This window comes from Epinephelus moara, chromosome 22, assembly GCF_006386435.1.
Source record: "Epinephelus moara isolate mb chromosome 22, YSFRI_EMoa_1.0, whole genome shotgun sequence".
NCBI lineage: Eukaryota > Metazoa > Chordata > Actinopteri > Perciformes > Serranidae > Epinephelus > Epinephelus moara.
In genome coordinates, this window is record NC_065527.1 from 33,884,836 (window position 1) to 33,890,954 (window position 6,119).

The 6,119-nt window shown below is 41.1% G+C and overlaps 1 protein-coding gene across 2 annotated transcripts in view; it reads left to right on the forward strand.

Annotated features, from left to right (window-relative positions):
- Positions 1–978: 978 nt before the first annotated feature.
- The window catches only part of mgat1b (alpha-1,3-mannosyl-glycoprotein 2-beta-N-acetylglucosaminyltransferase b), a 50,822-nt gene continuing 45,681 nt past the window's right edge, over positions 979–6,119 (forward strand). The window contains exon 1 of one of the 2 annotated variants that reach the window (XM_050033986.1): positions 979–1,408. The gene's annotated coding sequence lies outside the window, so the exon portion shown is untranslated. Of the gene's footprint in view, positions 1,409–2,050; positions 2,188–6,119 lie in introns of those variants that run through there. The other variant, XM_050033987.1, reaches the window with a different exon arrangement.

Genomic DNA, 6,119 nt, shown 5'->3' on the forward strand with positions numbered 1-6,119 from the left:
GATAGAAGAGAGTTCACTTGTATCTCACCGGACTCTTTGTCGAGCTTTGTGGCCACGCGAAACCTGCAGTAACGGTGCCTCCACATCGGCCACTCAGCCGGCTGCGAAAAGTCAAACTGCTCCGGTGGTCCAAATTTAGCCATTTTCGTCGGGCGTGCGGTCCATCACTTCTGACACCATGTCACGTTAATCACACACGCTTGTAGGTTGTGTTAACTCCAAGTTTTATTACAGCTTGAACAGCTCTTGCAACACGAGGCATACACGTTATACTCATCCAGCCAAGTAATAACACAGTCCCCTCCCGTGATGTCATTACCCCTCGACTACGGCGGCCTGACTGTATTTAGCGAATGTCATCACAGGGAAAGCAGGCCTCGTTTCCCCTTTAGGGGCGTGGCTTTCAGATGATGACATGTTGCGCTCTGTCTCTATTAGAGATGTTGTAATTACCCCTTGTTACACTTGGCCCTGGTTTCCCCTACTTCACTGAAATGATCCTTTATACCAATAAAGAAAACTGGTTTTGGGATGTTGGTGTTACAGAGACTGTTGATAAGGGAAATTAAAAATTAATATATTATTATTCTGTGGCAGATTTGTATTAGTAGGTCTAAAGATAGAAAGAAAAAAGATTCCCGCACACTGTTGCCAAACTTGCAAAATATTTAATGGGACAAGGCAGCTACGTTTCGGTCATTACAACCTTCGTCAGGCAGTGTGCTGCCTTGTCCCATTAAATATTTTGCAAGTTTGGCAACAGTGTGCCGGAATCTTTTTTCTGACCTGTTTTTTCCTACGCACCTGTTCAGGACACTCTTCAAATGTGTGCATGAGACAGTTTTTTTTTTTTACTTTATAGGGCTAAAGATAGAAAAGGGAAGTTGTTCGGCATATGACCCGGTTCGGGTAAACTCAACCCTAAACAGTCAATAATCCGGAAGTGTAGTTTTGTGTAGTCAAATGAAAATGCTGTCATCATACATGAGAAGACCCTCAAGCAGCCTGTTGTAGAGCCAACTGGAGACTGACAAACTGAACCAGGGCAGAGGAAATAACTTCGTTCTGCTAAATTTCACTGTGGATACCCTAGTCGGTGACAGTGTAACGTTCGTAGCAGAGCAGACACTGTAGCCTGCTAACATTCAAAGCTGTTGGTGTTAGATGAAAAAGAGCAGAGCCGGGGGAATAATGGGAACCAGAGGTGGAGGTGCAGGCAACACTGGAGCCGCTGTGTAGCAACGCAGAGATGAGCTGTGAATGTGACATCGAAGGAAATACAAGAGTGGCTCGACTAGCAAACGGTAGCTAGCTAGCTAGCTAGCCGGTCAGTGCTGCGGCTTGATGTGAGCTTCATTTTCTTTCATGGTGTGAGCCGTACCGACTCGTTCAGAACGGCATGTGAGAGGTGAGTGACACTGGCTTCAGCTGCCAACGTTACTTCGTTCAGAACGGCATGTGAGAGGTGAGTGACACTGGCTTCAGCTGCCAACGTTACTTCGTTTAGGGCGGCTCATGAATGAAAAAACCTTCACTGCTGCTGCTCGGCGTTAGCCAGCTAGCTAGCTAAAAAAACCTTCACTGCTGCTGCTCGGCGTTAGCCAGCTAGCTAGCTAACAGCATGTCAGCATAACGGCTCAGCTTGCTATTAACGTTAGACGATCCTCACGTCCCGATGCCCAGAAATCACTGCAGAGATGACAAAACACTGACTCTGCCCCTGCTGTATATAACATCTGTTGTGCTCTGAGTTTTAACTGAGCCAGCCGATAGTTTGGTGATGGACAGCTTCAAAGGGAAATGTGAAGCGTAACAGTTGGGTTTCATGTCAACAGACCCAACAGCTGCGCATCTGCTCAAAGTTAAAGGTATTTCATGTTTGCAATCTTAACAGACCTCGTCGGCCGGTCCTCAGTGTAGTTATGTGTATGGCTAGCTGGATGGCACACTGCGTGCTGCCTCAGTAGGTGCCTGCTACAGCAGGCTCCTCTGGATGATCCTACCAGTCAGCTCCACGTTGTCTGGAGGAGGGAGTTAAAAAACAATTGAGTTTCAGCTGATACAATTTGAAGAAGAGCAACAGTTCCTCCTTCTTGCATCCTTCCCTCTCTGTTCACAGTCTGCAAAGCTTAACTTGCCACAGCTGAAAGGGAGGCATGACATACATGTAGGCTGCTTCGAGTTCAGGTACGGTGACTTTTACACTTTATGTTCATTAGCGCTGGAGTTCACTTCGTGTTTGACGCATAATCTCATGAGACGGCTGGTTTTGTAATGTCCATGACACTTAAATGCTTATTTCGAGAACTTGGTGTGCCCTGACTCTTTTTCTTTTCCTCTTAGTTTTACTTTTCTACTTTAATTGATCCGGTGTTGCCCACTGTGTGTATGTTTTTTCCCCCAGCATTTTCAAGATAAAAACATGACCTTCATTTGCCAGTCTGCTTCAGGGAGTTTACATTTATACTTTATTAGTCAAGATGATCATTTGAACAATTTTAGTTTATGAACTCTTTTAAAACGCGTTAGTACAATATACACTCAAAATGACCCTTTAAGGAGTGCAAATGGAATGGTAATTTTTTGTTGAACAAACATTTTAATACTATAACTGAAACTTGAAACTATGTTTTGATAGAAGTATGTGAAAAAAGTCTCCACTTTGAAAATAACTAAAATAAAGTTGAGAATCTCGATCTAGTTACATTTTTCCCCCCAATATCATTGATAAGCAAGTGTACACGGTATGATAACCATACATTTTCATGGTATACCTTGAAACTGGTATACCGCTGCAACCCTATTGGCCACTTACAAAGGAGTTCAGATATAAAAACGCTTAAAGTCATGTCATATTAGCTGTAGTGTGTTAGGTTTGGATTTCCTTCTTGATCTGTCCACAACCTACACAAACCCCCAGACCGTAATCTTCATCAATCATGCTACTGCTCTATAACCTGTTTTTAAACATCTTATAAGTGTCAGTAGGGGGGGGGGGGACAAATGTGGTTTATAAGTGTGAGGGTTATTTATATAATGATGGTAATGTGGAGAAGATAAACAGATCTGACATGTTGAGAGGTTGTTGAGCAGTGAAGCACAGCCAAAGATCCATTGCTAATCAGAGCGCTTGTTGCTTGTAGTCAAATATCTATCCTTACAAGATTATTGCAGGCCTATATTTATCAGCAGTAATTGGTTTAGGCTTTTCTAATCCTGAGGATCTGTGGAGGAGTCAGTGTGACCTTCATCCTTAACTCACTCACCCTTTATCAGTGTACAACAACAAAGAAGACCTTTACTGTCACATACACACTGTTGACATACTTGTAATTTTCTTTGGCTGTGTCAGCATTTTTACATTTGTACTGGAGCTTGTTTGCTCATGGGAAGTTGGACTTTGTTCAGCAAATCTGAGGTATAGTCAAGCAGTAAATGGATAGCAAATTTCAAGGGTCAGTTCAGCTAAATGACAGAAAAAACAAAACATTTTCTCACTCCCCTTTTGAGGTATCTAGTTTTTCGGGTAGCTCAGATTTTAAAATATTGATTTCTGAGATTTCAGCCTCTATCTCAATACAGTGATTCAGCTTTGAATGTTTGTGTGTGTATAGTGCAGTCCCAGTTTCTCTGCAACAACCAGCCCAGTCAGAATGTATAGGAAGCAGGGGAAAATCATGTGTAGTCGGGATGTGTAGGTTAGGGATGCGTGGTATTTTTTGCTGATATCCAATATGCCGGTGTATAAAAACTTACTTGGCAGATAACCGATCACGACTGATATATTCACTTTTTCCCCACCTTATTTTAGTGTTAATCAGATCTCTTTTGTAGTGGAATTACCATCATATTATGTATGCATACTCTTAACATGATGGCTCACCAGCAGATGGAAACATGAAATAGAATGCTTTTCAATGTATGTGCTATTCATTCAATTTACAAAATAAGAAAAAGCATGTTTGCTGATTCATTTTCAAGCCAATAATGGCCGATACCGATGATGTGACGATAATATCGTGCATCCCTAGTGTAGATGATACTACATGGCAACACTTGAGTATGTGAATAGAATGCTCACAGAGGGATTTGTGATGAATACATGAAGAGTTAATATAAACCACTGAATTTTTAGGTTGCTCCCAGTGTTAAATAACTATGTTGGGATTCACAAAGATCATTAGATCATAGTAGCTTTTTATCACTCTAATATCATCACACATTATTATTGCTGAGCAGCTGACAAATGTGAATTTGGTGTGTCAACTGATTGTACCAATCTGGACTGAATGTGTTTCATTCAGGGACAGTAAGCATTGAGAGTTGGAAGACATTGTCACACAGTTAGTGGTGTTAAAGAATAGTCATGGTCTGCCCTCTAATCCAGTCTCTGATAGTTATTCTCATTAAGATTTTTTTAACAGTGTCAGAAACAAGGTAAGCAAGTACCAACCTAGGGCAATGTGCAGTGTAAGAGAGTAGCTTGTATTTGTTATCCACTTCATTAGGTTTTATTGTAGAGCCACAGATAAACAGTCCAGCTCTCTTGTCTCCATCCACCATCTCACTCTAAAATTTCTTTCCCATTTCTTTGAAGAATGCAACAACACTTTCAAGGTAAACTCAATTTCTGTTGTTGCGGATCAGCGCATGAGCACACGAGTTTGTTTCTCAGAGCCCAAAGTGATTCCTTCAGATGTCTTATTTTATCCAATAATCGGTTTATAACCCAAAGACATTAAGTTTAAAGTGACATAAACACCTGGGGAAACTACAACCAGATAATGCTTGGCATATTTGCTTAACAAATTACTTAAACAGTTAATCACTTCATAAACTTATTCATTTTGTGTCATTTGACTGATTGATAATGACCAGTTGTTTCAGCTTTAGATTGACTTTTTGACTTGACCATCATTTTACTGGTTGTGTTATAATATAATTAATCTGAAATGCTGTTTCTGGTTGTGGTGTACCCCGATAAGAAGGCTGGCTACTTGTAACTACAAAATCTTGGCAGTTTAGTACAACAATATAGTAACTAGGTCTTTTATAACCACATTTGTCAATATCTATTTTGGTCTTGTGGATCTTTCAAAAAAATCGTTCGTTTGAACATTTGTGATCTTTGTTTATGTTGCTCAGTAAAACTGTGAACATCATATGGAGATGAGCTGGATGTCCTGTTAGCCCCTCTCAACAAGTCAGATAAAGTCCAGGTTCAGGATGGTGAGCCATCAGAAATACCACGTCACTCCACGTTTATTCCTATTTCTCTCTGTCTGATAAAGTCATGAGTTTTTGGATTTTGTCTCAGCAATGGAAAAATGTGTTGATTCTGTTCGTGCATGTCAGTACAATTAACAGAAAAAGCTGCAGTACCTTTTCGATCCTAAACATTCTTACAGTGTAGACTTTTACAGGGGTTAAAGCAAGAAAAAATGTTGTGCCTGAAATGTGGAGCACGGAAGATTTGTGTGCCTGAAATCTGAAATCTTTTCCGGAGCGGGGGGCTTGGTGTTGCGGTCACAAAATGAAGAAATAGACATATATATGTTGCAAAGGAACGTGTTTATTATCAAAACGAACAAAAAGATTATAGCTTTAGTAGTGACTTTTCAGATTAAACTTTTATAGCATAATGAGTTTATAAATAAAGATTAAACTTTCAGTGGTTACCAGACTTTTGACTTATAGCTCCTACATCTCTTTTTTGCCTTGGTGCTATTTAGTTTTAGAAGCTAAATCATTTAGGCTGTTTGCAAAATTGTATCGCGCTTGATGTGAATTAAACAGGCAGTTACGTTGAAATTTCGCCTCTGGGCAAGCATGTCATCATTGAAATGGATCATATAATGTTGTGGTGGACTGATTTGTTTGCCCACGGGCAGCTGCCGTGGCAGGGCCGCGTCGCTGCGTCCTTGATGTTCGGTTTTCCAGTGGACCGTTCGAGCAAGTCCGGCTTCTCTGCTGCTAACGCTGCTGCCGGGATACAGCTGAGGAGGAGCTGGCTGCTAATGCTATGTACCGGGACACAGCTAATGCTGCTTGCCGTGCTGCTGTAGCTCAGTCATAACTGTAACTGATGCTGAGACTCTACTGACTGCGTGACTGGTAGA